We start from the raw sequence: 22638 nt of genomic DNA on the forward strand, positions 1-22638 counted from the left end.
GGGCCCTGCACCCCATGGGAGACCAGGAGAAGCACCTGGCTCCTGCCATCGGATCAGCACGGTGCGCCGGCCACAGCAGCCATTGGAGGGTGAACCAACGGCAAAGGAAGACCTTTCTAATCTGCAAACAAAGAAAGTTTCATTTGTTTCTTTTCAATCTGTATTTCCTTTTCTTGTCTTAATGTATTGGCTAAAAACTGTACTATGGTGCTGAATATGAGTGGTAAGAGGGGACATCCTTGACTTATAAATTAAAACATGCTGGTACAGTGTGACATCATTGCTAGAGACACCCAATATCCCATATTAGAGTGCTGGTTCAAATGCTGTCTCTTCGACTTCTGATCCAGCTTTCCACTAATGTACCTTGGAGACAACAGATGATGACCCAAAGCAGACAATGGCCCAAGTACTTGGGTCCCTGGCACCCATGAGAGACCTGGATGGAGCTCCAGGCTTTGACCTGGCCCAGCCCCAGATGTTGCAGACATTTGAGGAGTACCAGCAGATGAAATTTCTCTCTCTGTCTCCCTCTCCCTCTCTCTGTCACTCTGCCTTTCAAATAATAAATAAATAAATCTTTTAAAAATAAGAGATTTTTAAGTTTTACCTTTTCTGATGGTTGTATAATGATAACTCATCATTTTACTTGCATTTCTCTAATGACTAATGATATTGGATATATTTTAGTGTACTTGCTATCAAATAGGTTTTCTATCTCCGTTTCTCATCTTTTTTCCCTGGGGAGAACTTCTGGCACTATGTTGAATGACAGTGTTAAGGGCAGACATTCTTGTCTCGTTCCAAATGTAGAGGGAAAGCATTTGGTCACTTACCTCTCAGTATGACGTCAGCTGTAGGTACTTTGTAGGTTTTCATCAACAAAGTGCAGAAGTTTCAATGTCTATTTTTTTCTAAGAGGTTTTTAAATCATAATAGAAATTGAACTTTGTCAAATTCTTTTTATGCATTGGTTGATAGACTCATGTAATTCTTTATCTTGTGAATATAGTTGATTATAGTGGTAGGTTTTAAAATATTGGCCCAGACTTGCTTTCCTGGAATAAACCCCACTTGGTCATGGTGTATAAGTATAATTCTTTAAATATATTGCTGAATTCTATTTGCCAATTTTTCATAAAATATTTCTGTGTCCATACTCGTGACTATATTGGTCTATAGTTCTCTTTTTTCCTCTGCACTGCCTTTTACTGGTATTGGCATCAGGCTCATTTTTGCTCCATAAATGAACTGACAAGTGCTTTCTTCTCTTTGATTTTCCAGAAGGGGCTGTACAGAATTGGTGGTGTTTATTTTCAAAACATTAGGTGGAATTCTTCAGTGGTATCCATCAAGAATTGGAGCCTTGTGTTTTGGAGAGTTCTTAAATTGGAAATATATTTTTTGACAGTTAGAGATTTACTCCAACTATCTACTTGATATTTGGTGGAAATAGTTTGTGCTTCCTGAGGCCCTGTTTCCTCTAGTTGTCAAATTTATGGCAGTAAAGTTGTTTCTGGCACCCCTTTCTTTATTATCATTTTGATGTCTGCAGAGTCTGCAGGGATAGCCCTGCTTCCTTCCTAGTTGTCTTCTCTTTCTCTTCCCTTTGTTAACTTGGCTGCAGGTTTGTCAGCCTTCCCAATCTTTGTTTCACAGATTTTTCCTCTCTCACTTTTCTGCTTTCAAATTTCATTGATTTTGTTCTTGCCTCTCTTCCTTCCTCCTGCTTGCTCTTGGATTTATTCTGCTCTTCATTTTCCCGGTTCTTGAGATGCTGTATTTGGGTTTTGATATGAGTCTTTTTCTCTTTCCTAATGTAAGCATTTAGTGCTAAATATTTTCCTTTCAGCACCACGTAGCTGGGTCCCATGATTCTGATATGCAATATTTTCCCTTTCTTTTCAGCTCAATGTATTTTTGGGTTTCCCGTGGGACTTTCTGTCTTCCCATGGATTATCTGGAAGTGTTTTGATATTTTCCAGCTACCTTTCTGTTATTGATTTCTAGTTTGAGTCCACTGTGGTTGGAGAACGCATTGTATTGTTCAAATTCTTGTAAATTTGTGAGGTTTGTTTTATGAACTAAAACAAGAGGGTACTTCATAAAGCTTGCAGAAAAATGGGATTAAAAGATAAGCTTATTTTGGGTGCAAACATTTTGAAACCTATGCATAGTTTCTTCATACTATGCATTCTCATGAGCATGTTGACGACCGCTCATATGCATGAAGTTCAACTTTTTTTTGTGCCCAAACTTATCTTTTAATTTTATTTTCCATAAACTTTTTGAAGAACCTTTTAAAATTTTTAATCAGGGTCTGGCATTGTGGCATAGCGGTAAAGCTGCTTCCTGCAGTGCCAGCATCCCATCTGGGTGCCAGTTCGAGTCCTGGATGCTCCACTTCTGATCCAGCTCTCTGCTGTGGCCTGGGAAAGTGGTGGAAGATGGCCCAAGTCCTTGGGCCCCTGCACTCGCATGGGAGACCCGGAAGAAGCTCCTGGCTCCTGGCTTGGATCTGCGCAGCTCTGGCCATTGTGGCCATTTAGGGAGTGACCCAGTGGATGGAAGACCTCTCTCTCTCTCTCTTTGCCTCTCCTTCTCTCTCTCTGTGTAACTTTGACTTTCAACTAAATAAATAAATCTTTCAAAAAATTTTTAATCAAACTGTCAAATATTTTATGTTCTCTTGACCATCTCTATGCTACTAATAATTGGCATTGTAATGTAACACAAAACAGTGTTTGTGGTTAGAACAGGCACTGGGAAAAAATACATTTCTAAACATATTTTTGTTGAAGAAAATTATGACAGGTGATGTGAAATACAAATGGAATTCCAAAGAGAAAAGAAACAATAAGAACTACAATAAGAAAGCAGAAGTTTTCCATGCACTGTCTTCCTAAGGGCTGGGACTTTGAGTGTGTCACCTGTATATTCCTAGCACACAGTAAAAGAAGTAGCAGTCACTAGGAAGTGCCACTTGACAAATACAGGTAGTTGAAGGAATGTGTGAGTATCTAGGAGGTCCATTACCTTCACTAGGATTGCATGATCACTTTAGCCCACGCCCACTGGCTGATGTCATCATTGTATTCCAGAACAGTGGCCTCTTCATTGTTTGCTTACTCAACCTTCCACCTGAAATTTTGAAAAGTCATGTATTTCCTTATTTATTTGGAAGTCAACATCCAAGAGTTAAATGATATAGTAAAAAAGGATACAACTTCCAGATCACTATCAATATTGACATTTTAGAAGAAAATTATTAAGTTACACTTTTACCTATATCCAACGGAAAGTAGGAACCAAAATTATTTGGCGCACAGCATCTCACATTTTAAATGCTTGTGAGCAGAGTGAGCATTTAGCCGAGTGGGACTGAAACGGTCTCTCTCTTGTCTCTGTAAGCCATCAAGAATCCAGGAGCCAATCTGAACACACTGACCTTTCTCAGCACTTAAGTTGGGACGAGCGGACAGTCCGTGCCTCAGGTGATGCAGCAGGGAGTACTCTGCACCATCTGCTAAAAATCAAGCCCTGGGGGCAGCGCTTGGGCTAGCATTTAAGATACCCCCATCCCGCATTGGTGTACCTGGGTTCAATGCTTACCTCCAGCTCCTGACTTGAACTTCCTGCTAATGCAGACCCTGGGAGGGCATGGTGGTGGGGCAAGTAATTGTGTCCCTGCCCCCACGTAGGAGACCTGGAGGGAGTTCCTGGCTCCTGGCTTTGGCCTGACCCAGAGCTGGCTGTTTTAGGCATTCGGGGGAGTGAATGGCTCTGTCTCTCTCTCTTTGTCTCCCCACCCCTCCACAGTACATAAAATAAAATAGATAAAAAATAAAAATCAAACCCTATCTCAAGCCTTAAGATCTGGTCCTTTTCAGGAACTACAAGACACAGGAAAACAAATCTCACACCACCACCAGGAAGTCAGCCGGGAAATCCAGAACGTGAAACATTCTACAGGACAAGGCGCAGAGCTTCTTTAACAATCCATGCCGTAGAAGAGAAAAAAAGAGGATAAAATTCTAGATTAAAAGCCTCAGCAGATGTAACCAAATGCAGTAGGTGGGCCGTTATTTAACAAACCCAATATAAAAAGGTGTTTTTGGAGATCCTGGGAGGAATGTGAATTGCAGCGGATGTCGGGTGATAAGAAGAAATTCTTTGTCAGGTATTTGGTTCTTTAGTTAGGTAAGGAACCACGCTTTCCTGCCCCCCCCCCCCCTTTTGGAGCTACATATGGAAGTACTTAGGGGCAAAATGACACACAATGTCAGGAATTTCTTTAAAGTACCAAAGGGGGGAAAAAAAAAGAAAAGAAGAAACGGAGAAATGTATGGCAAAACGTTGGTAATTGTTGAGCCTGGGGGATGGGCTCATTTCGCATGCCTGTGACTTTTCCATGTGTTTAGAAATTTTCGTTATAAAAAGCTTTTTCTAATGCCTGGGTCTTGGTGTGAAAAGGGCATGTGACTCTTCAGCAAGGCCAGACACCCATCTCCAGGTTCAGGGTCATGGCCAAGTGTGTGAGGGGAGTCCAGCAGGACAGAGCGCAGTCTCGACTTTGCCGCTTGCCGGATGGACGATCTTGGACAAACTCCTCGGAACCTCATTGCTGAACGTAGCTGGCGTGAGATTAAGTGAAATAATGCTCGTAAACGTCTCTGCAGAACAGGTGTCTGGTAGTTTACATGGAAGCTATTATCATCATTAACCTCCAACCCAAGTGCATCAGAGAGATCCTTTGTTACACCATGTGTTCTAGGCTGGGTTCGGACAAGAGAAATTCAGACGTAAGATTCAGGAAAAGATGGGCAACAAATGGCCGGAGAGGATAGAACGGGCTCTGGACTTCCTGGGATAAAGCTCTGACTCTGGCACCCACCGGCATTTGGTGGAGTGATTAAGCCACTGCTTTGGAATCCGAGTGCCTGGTTTGAGTCCCGGCTGCTCCATTTCCGATCCAGCTCCTTGCTAATGCACCTGGGAAAGCAGTGGATGATGGCCCAAGTGCTTGGGCCCCTGCCACCCATGTGGGAGACCCGGATGGAGTTCTTGGCTCCTGACTCTTGCAGACATTTGGCGATTAAACCAGCAGATGGAGGATCTCTCTCTGTCTCTTTGTCTTTCAAATAAAATGAAAATAAATAATTTTTTTAAAAAAAGAGGAATGTCCTTGCTTTGGGGGAAAAAAAAAAAGCTCTGACTCGGAACAGCAGTAGGTGCTGGTGCTAGGTAGGGAGGAGCCCAGGCACCCAGCAGGACCCAGCCAATGAAGGACCCTGGGGGCCAGGGCACCCAGGAAGGGGCCTCAGGGGTTCTGCCCCGCTGCTTGCAGCGCCCTCACTGGGAGCACTTGCTGCCAGCAGGAGCTAAATATTCCTCGGCTGGCCGTCCGGCGTGTTCTCTCACGGAGTTCACAGTCCCCGGGGCTGCAAAGCGAAAGCAGGGACAGGCTCCCAGGGGAAGCCGGAGCCCTGGGTTCGTTTTTCCCTGGAGAAAGCAGGCTTGCTGGAAACCAGAGGCGGTAATCGGAGAGGCGCAGGGCAGAAAGGGACTCACAGGGGTCATTCGGTCCATCCTCCAGCCTCCAGGCTGCAGCGAAACTAACCCGTTCCAGATGGTCCCTGTCCCCTGCCTGCTGATGGCGGCCGCCGGGAGAGACCCTCGGAGCCTGACTCAGCATCTCATTCCGAAAGAGGCTCCTGCCTCACTGGGGGCCGGGAGCGAGCTGTTTGTCTAGGATCTCAGTTTTCCAATCTGCAAAATGAAAACGCCTCGTACCCGCATTGCTGTTCTGAGATCATCCGAACAGGAGATGGAGCCACAGATCTCTGTGTCCAGGTCGGGGCCTGAGGCCTTCCAATCGCAGCTTTAGGAAAAGGCTTTAAGACATCTTGCAGCGCTGATGGGGAAACAGCGGCCTCGTCTCCCTGTACCTTCCTTCCTCCCAGGCTGCAATGGCAAACCCAGCGTGAGTTCCACACCCAGCGGCTTCTGGTCACCAGGATCATCGTTCGAAATTTGTTGGCAGAGCTGAGGAAGATACCTGAGGCTGGACGCTCAGGAATTGAGGCCCAGAGAGGGTCAGGACCTTGCTCCAGGCAGCACAGCCATCGAGGGTGGAGGGCCAGACCCAGGGCCCTTTGAATGCCTGATTGTCTGCTCTGTGCTCAGCACTGTGGAGACAGATGTGGGAAAGACCAGCTCGCCCTCTGGAAGCACAGAGGCTGACGGGAGAGACAGAGCCCTAACAGCCAGGCACAGTCGTAGAAGCAACTATGGGGCCCCTTCCAAAGGGGGCTCCCCTCCCCTACCTCTGTACGTCTTGTCAGTGGGGAAAGCCAGCGACTGAAGCCAAGTTGGTCAGGCCTGGAGCTGGGCACAGCGGTTAAGCCACAATCTGCAGTGCCAGCATCCCATATAGGCACCGGTTCAAGTCCCAGCTATTCCTCTTGCAGTCCAGCTCTCTGCTGATGGCCTGGGAAAAGCGGTGGAAGATGGCCGGAGTACTTGGGCCCCTGCCACCCACACTGGAGATCTGGAAGAAGTTTCTGGCTCTGGAAGAAGCTTCGGCCTGGCTCCACCCCAACTGTTGTGGCCATTTGGGGAGTGGGCCAGTGGACAGAAGATCGATTTCTCTCTCTCTCTCCCTCTCTCTGCTCATATGGGTTGCTGGCCTCACAGGCTTAACCTGCCACACCACGATGCTGGTCCCTCACCTAGTATTTTTAACTTTGTTTTGATAGAGACGACATTCACACAATATGAACCTAGCCATTTTAATCTGAACAGTTCAGTGTCATTTATCAAAATCACAATATTGTGCAACCATCACCTAAATCGAGTTCCAAAATATTTTCATCACCCCCAAAATGAAACCCTGTCCCCACGAGGCATTCTTCCCTGTCCCCAGCCCCTGGCAACTCTCACTCTGATTTCTGTGCCTGTGGACCTCAGAGCCCTGGACCTCGCGGGAATGATGTGTCCTCTCGTGTCAGGCTCTTTGCACGGAGCATAAGGCTTTTGAGGTTCATGTCCATTGTAGAGGGGTCAATTCTCTCACTTCATTCTTTCCTGTGGTCAAATAATAACTCAGGCACTTATCACAAAGGTTGATAAGCAGATGCTCTATCTTAAGCTTTGCACTCAATAGGGAGAAGCCTGGTTCTACCAAATTCAAGTTAATTTTCTTGAACTTTAGCGTTCTCATCTGTATGTTGGACAGTAATAATACTGACCCAATCCAACTGGCAGAATGTCTGGGCAAGGAAAGGATGCATAATCATAAACAATCATATGTTCTTAAAAAATGTATTTGAAGCCACTAAACTATAAGCAAATATCCTATCAAGCTATATACAAATATACACATTTTCTCCTATCTGTGTTTTAAGTTCTTTCAAGGTAACAACAGCATTGTACTCATTTCTACCCACACACTTTGAATTGTGTCTACCACTTATCAGATATTCAATACGTGTCTCTTGTTATATAACTACTTGAGTAAAAGAGTGGCTGGATGCATGACCTGACCCATGAGGAAACTGCTTTCTTCCAGGTCACTCAATCAATACTCATTAAGTAAACAAGGAATGAATGAAGGGGTGGAAAGGAAGCATTAACGTCTGCCCTGTGCCTCCCGCTCCCTACCAGCACAGCACCGGTCTTAGCGTCACAGCGTGGCCCAAAGGAATAAGTGGATAATAGGACAGGCACCAAGTGGATAATAGGACACCCAATTTAAGTCTAGAAATGAAGCTCCCGCCTGGAATCTTCCCCAATAGCTCAGGACTCAAAGGGGACCGAGCATGGCTGAGGACTGCACAAACAAGCTCAGATGCCTTGTCAAAAAAATAATCCAACCTGGGATGGGTCTGTAGCCTTGTGGTTAAGATGCCTGCATCCGAGGCTGGCACTGTGGCACAGCGGGTTAACGCCCTGGCCTGAAACGCTGGCATCCCATATGGGCACCAATTCTAGTCCCAGCTGCTCCACTTCCCATCCAGCTCTCTGCTGTGGCCTGGGAAAGCAGTAGAAGATGGCCCAAGTCCTTGGGTCCCTGCACCCACATGGGAGACCTGGAAGAAGCTCCTGACTCCTGGCTTTGGTTTGGCACAGCTCTGGCCGTTGCGTCCAATTGGGGAGTGAACCAGCAGATGGAAGACCTCTTTCTCTCTCTCTCTGCCTCTCCTCTCTTTGTGTAACTCTGACTTTCAAATAAATAAAAAAATCTTTAAAAAAAAAGATGCCTGCATCCCACATCAGGGTACTTGGGTTCAACACCCAACCTACATCTGATTCCAGCTTCCTGCTAATGCAGACCCGGGAGGGAGGCAGCAATGGTGGCTCAACCAGTTGGGTCCCTGCCATCCCTGTGGAAGATCTGGCATGAGTTCCTGGCTGCTGGATTTGGGCCCAGTCCTGGCCATTGTAGGCACTGGAGCACGAACCAGTGAATGGGAGCATTCTCTCTCTCTCCCTTCTTCCCTCTCAAATAAATAAATGAAATTTTAAATAAAAATACAACCTAACCTGATCTTCCCTGAGGTTGGCTAGGAATAAGGGGGCAACAGAGGAACAGTCCTTGTCATCAGAAAACTCACTGTGAGTCCTTGGGTTAGGAGACAAACTGGGGTAAGGTTGTACCAATGCCACAATACCTGTTAATGAGCCAATCTCTTTTATAGTTAGTCCAGCTTCAAATATCCATTCTGAACACAAATGTATCTTTGCAAAATACACCTGCAAATCTTGCAAAAGACACCGAGTCATAGCACGCCGAGGATAAGGGAGATTGGAGAACTACGCATATCACGGTGCAGTCAGCTGCCAGCGAGGGCCTGGCTGAGGCAGGCCGTGAGCAGCCACCAGGGCAGCTGAGCTTCCCAAGGCACAGGCTCTGGCATCAGGGGATCAAGGCAGAGCCCGCAGAGTGACCCATGAAGCCACCTCCTCCAGAACTGCAATTTGGAAGGCAAAAATGAGCTGCAAGGTGTCTTACAAGGCCATCATGCACGTGGGCAAGGGTAGCTGTGCCCAGACAGATGCACTGCTGATCCTCATAATTGATTCTAAGATTTTGCACAAAGCAAAGACTCTGAGGCGCACTTTATTTTCCCAAGGGCCTGTTTCCGTGATTGGTAGGATGTCATTTTTCATGTTGTTCTCTGTTTACTGCAGACTCCAAGGATCCGTTTTGAGTGACTATTTTCCTGTTCCCATTAGGCCTCACCACAAGGAGCTCTCGTATCTTATATCGAGAGGAAGTTGGCGATAGTTCCAAGTTCACTGTAGCTTATGCAAGTGACGCTTGGTCAGGGGGATGAGGCTGGACTTGCATTTCAGTTCCCCCTCAAGTTGACTGGGGCTTTGATGAAGGTGCTTTTGTGTCAGTTAGCAAGTGGGAAAGACAGCGTCGCAATCCTGCTTGCCTTCTCTTCCGCAGGGCTCTTGGTGGGACCAGGTCAAGACCCTTAGGATGCTGCTACCTGACCAACTCCTGCCTTCCCTGTGCCGTGGCACTGGAAAACCCCAGTCACAGTTCAGATGACCTAAACACACTTTCCATCTAGGTCTGATACCCTTACGCCAAACGAGCTCTAAGGCTCTCGTAGCTTCACGACAGCTGTATCTTCCTAATAGGGTTTACGATTCCATTTCCTGCTCACATTCCCACCAAGGAGTGGGGAAAAGCCACACAGGGAGGTCCTGGGCCACAAGGCCTACAGGTGATCTGATACACACGCTCTCCTTGGCTGTCACACACAGCAGGTTAAAGAACTCAACTCTGGGACCGGTGCTGTGGCCTAGTGGGTTAAGCTGCCGAATGCGATGCTGGCATCCCACATAGGCGCAGGTTAGTGTCCTGGCCACTTCACCTCCCATCCAGCTCCCTGCTAATGGCCTGGTAAAGCAGCAGAAGATGACCCAAGTCCTTGGGACCTTGCACTCACGTGGGAGACCCAGATGGAGTTCCTGGCTCCTGGCTTTGGCCTGGCCATTGCAGACATTTGGGGAGTGAACCGGTGGATGCAAGATCTCTCTCTCTCTCTCTCTCTCTCTCTCTCTCTATATATATATATATATATAAAACTCTGACTTTAAAATAAGATAAATCTTTTTTTAAAAAGAGAAGCTGAACTTTTGTTCCCATTTTACAGATAAACACATCAAGGTCATTGCAGACTCTGAACCAGTGAAACTATTCACTCTCCCCAGGCTTAAACCCGCAGCATCTCCCAATCCCCAGTTATTCCTGGCTAATTCTGCTATTCCCTGCCCTCTTTGCAAGATTGCAGAGAAAGAAGCTGAACCAGGCAGGGGCTGACCCAGAGCATGGCGCACACTGTGCCGGGAAGAAGGGAGGCACCAACATCTGGGGCAGGGGAGCGCGAGGGGCAGAGCGGGGAGGTCAGCTGGGGCCTTGGGCAGCTCCTCCCAAGCTCCGAGCTGGACTCTACCGCGACACTGTGGTGCCAAGCCGTTTTCTCCTTCATTGTTGTAGCCTTGAGAGCACTGGGAGGAAAATGTCACGCAGCTGGTCTGGATTGCTCAGCGCATCCGGGATCCAGAGTGTTTTGTAAGCTTTCTTGGATGGCCACCGTGGATCTCTGCTAGAAGTCAACAGAGGCCCTTGTTAATTAATTGGAGGAAGTGACAATTTGCCAGCTGTCCCAGCCCAGAGGTGGAAGGAGCTGCCTGGCGGGAGAAGTGGGGCACAGAGAAGGGTGATTCTGTCACGGAGCAAGCTCACTGCTCTTGCATTCCCTGTGCTCACAGGGCGTCCTCCTTAAGGGTCACCGACTGCAGGGCCAGCGCTGTGGTGTAGCAAGTAAAGCTGCTGCCTGCAGTGCCAGCTTCCCATATGGGCGCCGGTTCGAGTCCCGACTGCCCCACTTCCCATCCAGCTCTCTGCTATGGCCTGGGAAAGCAGTAGAGGATGGCCCAAGTCCTTGGGTCCCTGCACCCATGTAGGAGATCTAGAAGAAACTCCTGGCTCCTGGCTTTGGATCAGCGCAGCTCCGGCGGTTGCGGCCAATTGGGGAATGAAACAACTGATGGAAGACTCTCTCTCTCTCTCTCTGTAACTCTGACTTTCAAATAAATAAATAAATCTTAAAAAAAAAAGTCACGGACCCCAAGGCCATTTTTATCCTTGCGTGACCTTTGCAGTGGAAGAACCGCCCCAGATTTGGGACGCTGAGGCACGAGAAGGGAAGTCACAGAAGACATGGCAAACCTGTAGCCACACCTAGAGTCAGCACTGGCTGGAGGCACAAAACTTCCATCAGATTGAATGGGCTCACATTTTGGCTTTGGGTGACACTTACATTTGCTCATTTACAAAATGAGGATGATAATAGCTCTTAGAATGTCGGGAAGAGTAAAATAAAAGCATTTATGCAAAACCCCCAGCACACCACCAGGCTGCGGCAGCTTGCTGAATTATGAATGTTACAAGGCCACGGCTGGTGGTCAACAGTGCGGGGCCGTGTGCAGGAAGCACCTCCAGGGAGCTTACATCTGAGTGGGAAAGGGAGCAGGGGCGGGGGGGGGAGCTGGTGTGGAGTGAGACGATTAACACCACGGGGCAGCAGACTTCATCCAATGGAAAAAGCAGCTGGAGTATGAGTGATAAGCCCAAATTTAACAAAGAGGATTCAGGGGCAGGTGTCTGGCGTTTAAGAGGCGATTTTAGATCTGCAGCCTGCATCTGCTATCAGTCCCTGGGTTCGAGTCCAGGCTCCAGCACAGAGTCCAGCTTCCGCTTACGTAGACCCTGGAAGGAACCACTGGTGATGGCTCAAGCAGTGGGGTTCCTGCCACCCACATGAGACCTGGTGTGCACTCCTGGCTTCCACCCAGTCCCACACCCTCAGCCTTCGGGCCATTGCAGGCCTTTGGGAAGTGCTCTAGGGTACCGGAGTGCTGTCTGTCTGTCTACCTGTCTCTGTCTCTCGAAAGCAAAACAAGAGAATTCACTATAGATTGGGTAGCTCAGGCAAGGCCTCTGAGAAGCAGCAGCAGCTGGCTTTCTTGGGCAGGCAGGCTGATGCAGAGCTAAGCTGCCGCTTCTGACGCCCACATCCCATTTCAGCAGTGCCTGGGTTCGAGTCCTGGATCCTCTGCTTCTGATTCAGCTTTCTGCTAATGCTCATCCTAGGAGGTAGCACAGGATGGCCCAAGAGCTTGGGTGCCTGCCACCCACGTGGGAGAGCCGGAGAGAAGTTCTGATTTCTGGCTTCAACCTGGCCCAGGACTGGCTGTTGTGGGTATCTGGGGAGTGAACCAGTGAATGGAAGGTCTCTCTTTTTGTCTCCCTCCCAGTCTCTCTGTCATTCTGCCTTTCAGATAGATAAATCTATAAAAAAGCAGTTGGCTATCTTATCCTACTTGCCGTAGAGTATGTTACAGATGGAGCTGTTTTTCCATCTTCTGACCCTTGCTCACCTGTGTGGGGTGAGAAGGAGTGGAGTGGAAGGAGCTAATGCCCAAACCCTGCTAGAATCCTGGGGACCCGGGCAGCCTGCTGGGCGACCTCATCTTACCCAGGACACCGAAGCTGCTGCCCCAGCACTGGTTGGGGGCCAGAAGCGAGAGATTTTTACCAAGTTCTCAGGCATCTGGGTGAAGCTCCAAAAGCTTTGTGCTTTCTTCAAAACACACGTGAGCATGTTTTGCAGGGGTTTCTTTTTTCTTTTTCTTTTCTTTTTCCTATTTGGCAATGCAGAGGGGCCCCGGGGAAGCGTGGTCCTGGAGGGAGAGGGTTTGCAGCAGGCAAGTCTCCACGGAGGGGAGCCGGGTTTGCAGTGCCGCGTCTCCAAATACCGGGGTGTGTGTGAGAGAGAAAGGCGAAAAGCAAGCTGCGACCCCAAGCCCAGCGCTGCGCGTTTGTTTTCCTCACGGGGCCTTTATCTGCTGTCAAATATATCTCCTGGGAAAAGAAAACAGTGCTCAGGGCAGGCCCTGGGAACCAGTTTCCTCCTGCGGGTGATTTCCGTGGAGGCTGCTGGGGGATCCCTGTGGTGGGGCGGGGCGTGCGGTTCCCGGCCAGCAGTGGGTGGGGCCCACAGAGTCCAGCCCTCACGGGGAGCCTGCCCTGGCCTCTGTCCCTGGCCGGATCTGGGGTTCCCAGGAGTGTGGCTCCCCTCGGGGTACACCCGTTTGTATGGAGGCGCTCATCCCCAGAGAAAGGGCCGCACTGTCCCCCTGAAAGGGCCAGGTTCAAGTGCTGGTCTGGCACAGTGAAGAGTCGCTCTGCACACCTCACCGGGTTAGGATGAGGGGCAAATGAAGGGGCGGAGGAGGCAGGGTGTATTTGTCCACATGGTGTCAGAGAACCAGGGTGCCCAGAGGACGCTGGGGTGGAGGGGACACCCCGGATCACAGCTGCACCCCAGGTAACCGTGGCCTATCACTTTAACTCTGTGCCTCACTACTATCTGTCCCCATCTCACTCGGGGACAAGAGGAGGAAGAGGGGCCCTGTCTATGCGGGCACTTTGAGTGGTAAAACACTGCACACATTATGGATTAGCTTTGGGGGGGCAGTTAAGCTGTGGTTGCGTGCCCGTGGGAGTCCCTGCGGCTCCACTTCCCATCCAGCTCCCTGCTAATGCTCCTGCAAAAGCAACAGATAACAGCCCGAGTGCTTGGGCCCCTGCCACCCACGTGGGAGACCCGGATGGAGCTCTTGGCTCCCCATCGTGGCCATTTAGGGAGTGAACCAGCAGGGGCAGGAGCTCTCCATCTTTGTGTAACTCTGCCTTCCGAATCTTTGATAAAAGTTCATTTTAGGGTTGCACCAGCTGAGAGGACACATGGGAAGTTGTGAAGGCCAAAGTCACTGGGATTCCAGGCTTTTCCTGGTGGACCAATGGCTGGAGGACATTCTTGCACTAAGCTGAATGATTTCAGCGTGGCTGTGGGTACTCATGGTCACATCCGTGATCCCTGGGAATCCCTACTGATAGCAAATGGTCACATCCGTGATTCCTGGGAATCCCTGTTGATAGCAAATGGTCACATCTGTGATCCCTGGGAATCCCTACTGATAGCAAAGTGTCGGCGTTCATTTATGGGACGTGCATTCTCCCTCCCTCCTTACTGACAGGGCCCTATCTGAGTAAGGGCGTGGCAAGATGCTGGCACAAAACAAATGCCACTTCCCCTTCCCATGTGTAAACTGGGCAGACTACGTGGCCAACCTGGGCCCAGCAAGATGTAAGTGGGGATGACCTGAGCTGACATCTGTGCCTGCTGCTACTCTTTACTTACTGGCTTAATGCTAGGAATGTAGAAGGGATGCAGAGACTCCCAACAGCCGTTTTGTGACTGTAAGACAATCTTGAGAATGGAGGCAAGAGATGAAGAATAGTGAAGCAGAATGACAAGGGAGCCTGGCACACTATCATTCCTGAACTGTCAACCTGGCTTTCAACTGCTATCTTGTCCATCTTGGGACTCTTTTGAAATTTTAAATTTATTTTAATTTTATTTGAAAGGTAGACAGAGATAGATGATAGATGATTGACTGATCAATAGATAGATAGATAGATAGATAGATACTGTCCAGCTGCTGGTTCACTCCCCACGTGCCTGCAATATCCAGGACTGGACCAGGCCAAAGCCAGGAGCCTGGAACCCCATCCAGGTCTCCCACACGGAAGGGAGAGATCCACGCACTTGAGCCATTGTCTGCTGCCCCCCAAGGTGCACGTTATCAGGAAGCTGGATCAGAAGCAGAGCAGCCGACACTCCAATATGGGATGCCGGTGGCCGAGCAGTGACTGAACGGCTGAGCTGCACACTCACTTGCCCTGGACTCTGTATGGAAGCTTAATCATGTAAGCTACTTTTTTGTTTTCAAGGTCTCAGTTACAACTGGAAATTCCTAACTGGAAACCATTTTATCCTATAGATCATCTTTATAGGGTAGGGTCACATGATTATTCTCTTAGGAGTAAAACATCCATTATCAATGGCAATTCTCTGTCCTAGCAAGACAGTTCCTAGAAAACAACATTTACAGAAAGCTGAGCTGGGGCCTAAGGAGCTGTGGTAGCTGAAGAAATGGATTTGTTTTCATTTCTGGATCAGCTAAGTCTTCTTCAACCAAAGTGACTCCCCCTGGAAGCCCCTGTGGGGCTGCTTGCTTAGCTGGGAAGGCCACCGGCGTTTGAATTACACCTGTGCACTTTGAAAGAGTGAATCAGAGAGGCGAGCTTTCTAGGTTAAGAGCTTGCCCCTTTTACAGTGAATAAGAGCACATCCCGAGAGACCTGTGGTCTGAAGATCCCCAAATCTCTACCCTCCTCTTCAAGTGGCAGAGAGAGAGGAGGCATGGAGGAGTCCCAGGGAGCATCTATGCGTAGCACACACCTTGACTGAGAGCACACCCCACATATGCCCACAGCTCGCGTCCCTGTACCCCTCAGAGCTTTGTCAGCCTGAGGCTGTGTTGAGCACACAGCCGGGACACCCGCACCGAAGCAGAGGAGCCCAGACCCCTGTCCGTCCAGAGGAAACTGAGTAGCCCCTAGGAGACACCTAGAAGATGAGAATTTTCCATTTGCAAATCAGACATCTGTAAGAAGTCGAGAGTTTCCATTGTATCCTCACAGCCTCAGTCCACAAGGCAGAACTGGACCGTGTGATGAGTCGTTTGTGTAACATGACTCACGGTGATATTCATCTTTGAATAAACCCACTAAATGAATTTATAGAACTAAGTATGGTGGTGATATCATGGAAATAAGGCCTGTCTATGCAGATAAACATAACTGAATAGCTCAAATTATCAGTCCATTTTCAAACCACCACCAATCTCATTCAACACGCTCAGCGCTGGTGCTACCCAAACACCAGGTTCCACAGACACACGGGCAGGCAGGCGCTTGCCCGCTTTCTTCTTGGACTCCCTACTGTCCTGATGGTTGGACTCTGGGCAGTTCGCCCTAAAGCAAATTCTCCCCCATGTGGCTCCAGCGTTCGTGTGAGCTGGCTGAACTGCCAAGTCCTCCGGCGTAAGGGATCCCGAGAAAGAAGGTCACTTAGAAGTAAAAAGTCTGACTTCTGCTTCCAGAAAGGTGAAGGTGTGCTTTTTTTTTTTCTGTTTCTCCTACTAAGTTCAGTGAAAACTCTGCACTCTCTTTATCTATAAAACAAACATAAAAGGAGTCCAGAAGACAAAGAAGGCAGATCTTCCAGGGTCCTCTGACACAAGGAATAGCACAGTGGTGAGTCTCCCGGGTATTATTATGATTTTTTTTTTTTTTTTTTTTTGCCTAACATATGCAGGTACTTCAAAGAAAAGGTAAAATTAAAAGACAGGTTTATTTGCATGCAAAATTTTAAATTCATGCATAGTTTTTTTTTTTTTTAAGAAAAAGCTTTCGTCAAAATTTATTTTATTTATTTGAAAGACAGAGCCACGGGGGTGGGGGGAGAGATATCAATCTTCCATCCGCTGGTTCACTCCCCAAATGGCCACAACAGCTATGGCTGGGCCAGGCTGAAGCCAGGAGCTAGCAGCCTCTTCCGGGTCTCCCATGCGGGTGCAGGGGCCTAAGGACTTGGGCCATCTTCTGCTGCTTTCCCAGGCCATAGCAGGGAGCTGGATCTGAAGTGCTGCAGCTGGGATTCGAACCTGTGCTCATGTGGGATGCCAGCATTTCAGGAGGTAAATTAATTTGCTGCACCACAACACTGACCCCAAAGAAGAAATTTCAAGAGAAATTTAAAAATATTTTGAGTTAAATGTCAATGAAAATACAGCTTATCAAAATCTGTAGAATGCAGCAAAAGCAATACTTGCAGCGATATTTAGAGCAGTGAATTGATTTCATAGGAAAGGGTTTAGAAAGAGTCTGAAGGGCATCAGACTCAAATTATAATATCAAAAATAAAAGAGGGAGCATGACTACAGACCCCATGGACACTAGGAAGATAATAAATGATATTATAAAGAATTCTATGCCTCAAAATTTGACAACTTAGGTGAATAGATTGATTATTGAAAGACAGAATCTGCCAAAACTCACACAAGAAGAAATAGACAATATCTCTCAATGACAACATCTATCAAAGAAATGAAGTCAGTAGTTAGTAATGTTCTAAAACAGCAAGTCCAGATGGGCTCACAGGTAATCCTGCCAACCACTTAAAGGGAAATTACAATTCCCTATAATCTCTTTTAGAAATAAAAGCAGAGGGAACGCTTCCTATTCTACAAGAACACATTACCCTAATTCCAAAACCAGACAAAGACATTATGGAAAAGAAAACTGAGGATCAGTGTCTCTCATGAACACAGATGCAAGATATCCTCGAAAGCAAGGTAGCAGATTGAATCCAACAGTGTGCAAAAAGACTTACAGGAACAGTCATTTGGCCAAGATGCCAGTCAAGACACCCACATCCCACATCAGAGCGCCTGGGTTTGATTCCCAGCTCTTCCTCCTGACCCCAGCTTCCTCCTCGTGCAGCCTCTGGAAGGCAGCAGTGATGGCTCAAATGTTTGTGTGTGATCCCTTCATGCGGGAGAGCTGGGTTGAGTTCCAGCTCCTGGCTTCAGCCCCAGCCCAGACCCAGTAGTCGCAGGCATGGGGAGTGAACTAGCAGATGGAAACTCTAGTGCTCGCTCTCTGTCTCTGTCTCTACCTCTCTCTCAAATAAATAATTAAAAAGTTAAAAATAAAATAAAAAGTAAAACTCTATTATAAAAAAAAATGATGCCCCAAAACTATTGATTCCAGGTATGCAGCACTGACTCAATATTCAGAAAATTAATGTAATCTGTCACATAGCAGGCTAATGAAGGAGAAAAAAATCACATGATGATATGAATTGATGCATAAAAAACAATTGACAAAATTCAACACCCAACCACAATAAAAAAAAAAGTACTTTCAAAAACTAAGAACAGTGAGGAGCTTCCTCATTCTTGATTTTAAAAAAAGCTACAAAACGTCTGTAGGTAACCTCTTACTTAATGATGAGAAACTAGAAGGTCAGAAACAAAACACAGAATGTTCCCTCTCACCACTCCTTTTTGGTATTGTACCATAAGTGCTGGATAATGCAATAAGACAAAGAGAAAATAAAAGGACAATGACTAGACTGATTGGAAAGGAAGAAGTAAAGCTGTCTTTGTTTGCAGTTGCATAATTTTCTAATATAGAGATTTAAAAGAATGGCCCCAAATCTCCTGGAACTACCAACAACGATAGCAAGACTGAAGGATACAACATTAATAAACACAAAGGTTAGCCACCTCCCTGTATTTGTAGATACCAGCAATGAACAAGTGGACTTGGAAATCAGAAAACAAATTCCATTTATATTAGCACTTCAAAGAATCAAATCGGTATAAATCTAATAAAATATGTGTAAGACCTATATGAGAAAAACTGTGGCTCTAATGCAAGTGCACGAAAAACAAATAAAGAGGTAGATAGTCCATCTACAGAGATAGGAAAATTCAGTGTTGTCAAAATGCCACGTCTATGGATTCAGTGTGATTCCAGCCACAATCTGAGCAAGCCATTTCATCGATCTCAGAAAAACTGATTGATTGGGAGTTAATGTGGAAAAGAAAAAGACCCAGGATACCCAATGGAATGTTGAAAGGGGGAAACAAAGTTGGACGACTGATTTTACCTGATGTCAAGCTTACTATAAAGCTACGGTAATTAAGACAAAGTGGAATCGGTGAAATAATAGACAGATCAATGGAAAAGAGTAGAGATTCCAGGAACTGACCCACGTAACCACAGCCAATCGATTTCTGACAAAGGAGAAAAGGCAATGGAAAAAGAGTCGTCTCAATAAATGGTGTGGGATCGACAGGACATCCACACATGAAACCCTGAAGCCAGACACAGACCTGCACCTGTCACAAAAATCAACGCAAAATGCATCATATGAGTGAGGACAAAATGCAAGCTTACAAAACTCCTAGATGATAACAGGAGAGAAAATCTAGGTGACTTGGTTTTGCTGGTGACGGTTTAGATTTCGCATCAAAAGGACAATCCATGAAAGAAAGAACTTACAGGCTGGATTTCATTAAAATTTGAAAGTCTGCTCTAGGAAGAACACTGTCAGGAGAATGAAAAGACAAGCTACAAACGGGGAGAAAATATTTGCAAAAGACATATCTAAAACAAGACCGTGGCCGGCGCCGCGGCTCACTAGGCTAATCCTCCGCCTTGCGGCGCCGGCACACCGGGTTCCAGTCCCGGTCAGGGTGCCAGATTCTGTCCCGGTTGCCCCTCTTCCAGGCCAGCTGTCTGCTGTGGCCAGGGAGTGCAGTGGAGGATGGCCCAAGTCCTTGGGTCCTGCACCACATGGGAGACCAGGATAGATTCCTGGCTCCTGCCATCAATTAAACACACACACACACACACACACACAAGACCGTTATCCAACTATACAAGGGCTGATGATATCATATCGTATACCTTATATGGACATGATAAATTTATTTTATAAGCATATGGGGAGGTGATGCTGTGGCGTAGCAGGTAAAGCCACCACCTGCAATGCCGGCATCCAATATGGGCGCCGGTTCAAGTCCTGGCTGCTCCACTTCCGGTCCGCTCTCTGCTATGGCCTAGGAAAGCAGTAGAAGATGGCCCAAGTCCTAGGGCCCCTGCACCCACAAGGGAGGCCTGGAGGAACCTTCTGGCTCCTGCAGCTCCAGCTGTTGTGGCCATCTGGGGAGTGAATCAGCAGATAGAAGACCTCTCTCTCTCTCACTCTGCCTCACCTTCTCTCTGTGTAACTCTGACTTTCAAATAAATCTTAAAAAAAAAAAGCCATGGAACTCTTAAAACTCAACAATAAGAAAACAAAATTTATTTTAAGTGGACAAAAGGCCTTAACAGACACTTGTCAATAAAGATACCTAGATGGCAAATAAGCATATGGAAAGATGTTAGCATCATATGTAAATGGAAATTTAAAAAAAGAGGGAGACACTGCTATAAATCTGTTAGAATGACCAAAATCCAGAACAGTGACAACACCAAACGCTGGTGAGGATGTGGAGCAACAGGAATTCTCATGCATTGCCAGTGGGGATGAAAAATGATACAAGGGGTGTGGCGCTGTGGCACATAGGCTAAGCCTCTGCCTGCGGCACAAGCACCCCATATGAGCACTGGTTCGAGTCCCGGCTGCTCCTCTTCTGATCCAGCTCTCTGCTATGGCCTGGGAAGCAGCAGAAGATGGCACAGGCGCGTGGGCCCCTGTACCCACATGGGAGACCTGGAGGAAGCTCCTGGCTCCTGGCTTTAGACTGGCGCAGCTTTGGCTGTTGCAGCCATTTGGGGAGTGAACCAATGGATAGAAGACCTTTCTCTCTGTCTCTTCCTCTCATTGTCTGTAACTCTACCTCTCAAATAAATAAAATCTTAAAAAAAAAAAAATGATACAGGGGTCAGCATTGTGGTGTAGTGGGTAAAGCCCCCATTTGCATCACTGGCATTCCATAAGGGCACTCATTCGAGTCCCGGCTGCTCCCCTTCTGATCCAGCTCCCTGCTAATGTGCTGTGGGGAGCAACTGGGAGCAACTCGGACTAGACTAAGTCACTGGAATTAAGACTTATTCTATGCATCTGCTCTCCCACAATATGGCGCTGAGAAGGGAGAAACAGCTTCTACTCAGCTGCCTCCAGTTCAACCAATAAACTGTAGGACCTGCTCCTGATTGGAGGAGAGCAGTGTACTCGGCGTGTGGGCAGTCGAGTTGGGATTGGTGGAAGAGGACTATAAAGGAGGAGAGAGACAACATGCACCAGGAACATCTAAGGGGAACACCTGAGCAGCCCCCGAGAGAGCCGGCCGGTGGTGTGCCGCTCCCCTGCGGAAGTGGGGAAAGTGGCAGGGGGAACCGCCCTTCCACGGAGGTGGAAGGGTCGGTAGCCAACCCGGGAAGAACCAGCAGCAAACCCGGGGAGGGCCAAGCAGACAAAAGAACAACGCAGGGTCCTGTGTCGTTCCTCCACGAAGAGGGGGAGCGACAATGTGCCTGAGAAAAACAGTGCAGGATGACCCAAGTACTGGGCCCCTGCTACTCAGGAATGTTTATGACAGCTTTATTAATCATTGCCAAAACCGGGAAGCAACGAAGATGACCTCGGGTAGGTAAGTGGATAGATAAGCTGCAGTAATTCTAGACAATGGAATGTTATTCAAAACTGAAAAAGCAACGAACTTTCTAAAGCTCTGAAAAGACATGGAGGAAGCCTACATGCATGTTACAACAGAGGAGAGGAGCCCAGCTGAAGTGTCTGTATACCGTATCATTCCAACTCTACGGCACTGTGGGAAAGGCAAAACCAGGGAAGTAGCAAAATGATGGGTAGTTGCCTGGAGTTAGTGGGGGAGGGACAGATGAAGAGGCAGGGCACAGAGGAATATTAGAGGATTTTGAGAAATTACTGTATGGGAAGATACACTGGTGGTTACATGTCATTTTACATGTGTCCAAATCCCATAAAATGCACAATAATCTGAAGCCTACAAGAAACTCAGCTTGTTGGCTCATTAGTTGTAAGAAATGAACCACTGAGGGAAGCAATATTGATAATGGTAGGGGCTATGCATGTATCCGGACAAGGGTTATACGGGATAACTGTTCCTCCATCTCAATTTTGCTGTAAATGTAAAATTGCTCTAAAAACAAAGAAAATGAGCAAAGGCTGTCAATAGACACTTATGAATGAAGATATATGAATAGCTAATAAGTTCATAAAGGATGCTTTAAAAGTTAGATAGCCATCAGGAAGAACAAATTAAAACCACAATGAGATACAATTTAAGATCATCTGGAATGGCTAAAATTAAAAAGACCGGAAAAACTAAGTGTTGACAAAGATATGGAACAAGTGGAACTCTCATACGACGGTAGAATCACAAGGGTACAATCACCTTGAAAAAGTGTGGCAGTGTCTTGTAAGCTGAATATTCACCCACCATATGACTCAGAAATTCTGCTCCCAGGCACTTACCCAAGATAAATGAAAACATTAATCCACACAAAGACTTTCACACAAATATTCACAGCAACTTAATTTGAAATAGTCCCAAACCTAAAATCACCTCAATTATCTATTCACAGATGATACACAAATTGTAGCATACTCATAAAACAGAATAATACCTAATAATAAAAAGGAACAAACTATTCAAATATGTAACAACATGGATGGATCTCAAAAATATGTCATGTGAAAGAAGCCAGACACAAATAGTATATTCTCAGATACTTCTATTTTAATGGAAGTGTAGAACTAGACAGACTAATCAATAGTGAGAGAAAGTGGATCTGCAGCTTTCTGTTGATGGAAGAGGAGGCGATGACTGACTGCAAAGAGGCACAAGAAAATCTGGGGAAACAGAAATGTTCTATCTCCTGACTATGGTGGTGGTGGTTACGTGGTAGATCAGATATTCGCCCTAATGTGTTCAGCGTCCTTTTTGTAAACTATTCTTCAATAAAGTAGACTTTACAAATCCTAGTCCAAAGATGAGGCATTTGACAAAGCGGTTAAGACACCAGTGGGGATGCCCATGTCCTTTATCAGAGTGCCTGGGTTCAAGTCCTAACTCTGCTCCCAA

General features: G+C 47.0%; 1 long non-coding RNA gene across 4 annotated transcripts in view; it reads right to left on the bottom strand.

Annotated features, from left to right (window-relative positions):
• The window catches only part of LOC103348999 (uncharacterized), a 71500-nt gene that overhangs the window by 20272 nt on the left and 28590 nt on the right, over positions 1–22638 (bottom strand). Inside the window, exon 3 of one of the 4 annotated variants that reach the window (XR_016212972.1) lies at positions 3037–3141. The exons of 2 other annotated variants lie outside the window; for them this stretch is intronic. This is a non-coding gene — a long non-coding RNA (uncharacterized LOC103348999). Of the gene's footprint in view, positions 1–3036; positions 3142–8223; positions 16719–22638 lie in introns of those variants that run through there. One more of the 4 variants, XR_016212973.1, reaches the window with a different exon arrangement.

The sequence above is a fragment of the Oryctolagus cuniculus genome, chromosome 9 (assembly GCF_051225735.1).
Source record: "Oryctolagus cuniculus isolate XC-2025 breed Fujian yellow rabbit chromosome 9, ASM5122573v1, whole genome shotgun sequence".
In the NCBI taxonomy this organism is placed as follows: domain Eukaryota; kingdom Metazoa; phylum Chordata; class Mammalia; order Lagomorpha; family Leporidae; genus Oryctolagus; species Oryctolagus cuniculus.